General features: G+C 25.1%; 1 protein-coding gene across 1 annotated transcript in view; it reads right to left on the bottom strand.

Annotated features, from left to right (window-relative positions):
- Window positions 1-533, bottom strand: part of LOC107626756 — a 17,081-nt gene that overhangs the window by 4,088 nt on the left and 12,460 nt on the right. The gene's annotated exons all lie outside the window — the stretch shown is intronic.

The raw sequence follows: 533 nt of genomic DNA, 5'->3' as shown, positions 1-533 counted from the left end.
TTTTTATCTTTAAAAAATAATATAAATTTTAAAAACACTTCTATATATATTATTCCTGTGCCTTTTAATTTTTACTCATCTTATTCTAACTTGTATTGTCAATTTGTTAGTGTTGTCACTGACACAGCCTAGTGCCATGAAATTTATGAGTGCAACTTCAACTCCAATCCTTATCTTTGTGACGGCGGTGTCTCACCCACCCTCACAGCCGCCGCAATTCTAAAAACATCTTTTTCATTACATATCATCACAACTCATTATTTTAGTTATCTAATATGTATAATTGGTGATATAGAAGAATCTAATGTATAAATTGTTGTTCTTAAAACTTGTTTTATATATGTATTTTAAAGAAGTTATTTGCAATTTCTAGAGTTGAATTTAAAATCTCTTTGTTATAATGTAAAGTAATTCTTATATTGATTATAATTTTATTAAGGACTTAATTAGCTGGACACACATGATCAACTTACTAATTAAAAATAAATTTATTTAATTTATGTCTTAAGAATATATGTTAAGAATATAATAAT

This window comes from Arachis ipaensis, chromosome B02 (assembly GCF_000816755.2).
Source record: "Arachis ipaensis cultivar K30076 chromosome B02, Araip1.1, whole genome shotgun sequence".
NCBI classification, from domain to species: domain Eukaryota; kingdom Viridiplantae; phylum Streptophyta; class Magnoliopsida; order Fabales; family Fabaceae; genus Arachis; species Arachis ipaensis.
The sequence above is the reverse complement of the archived record's forward strand: the minus strand, read 5'-3'. Positions and strand labels throughout refer to the sequence as shown.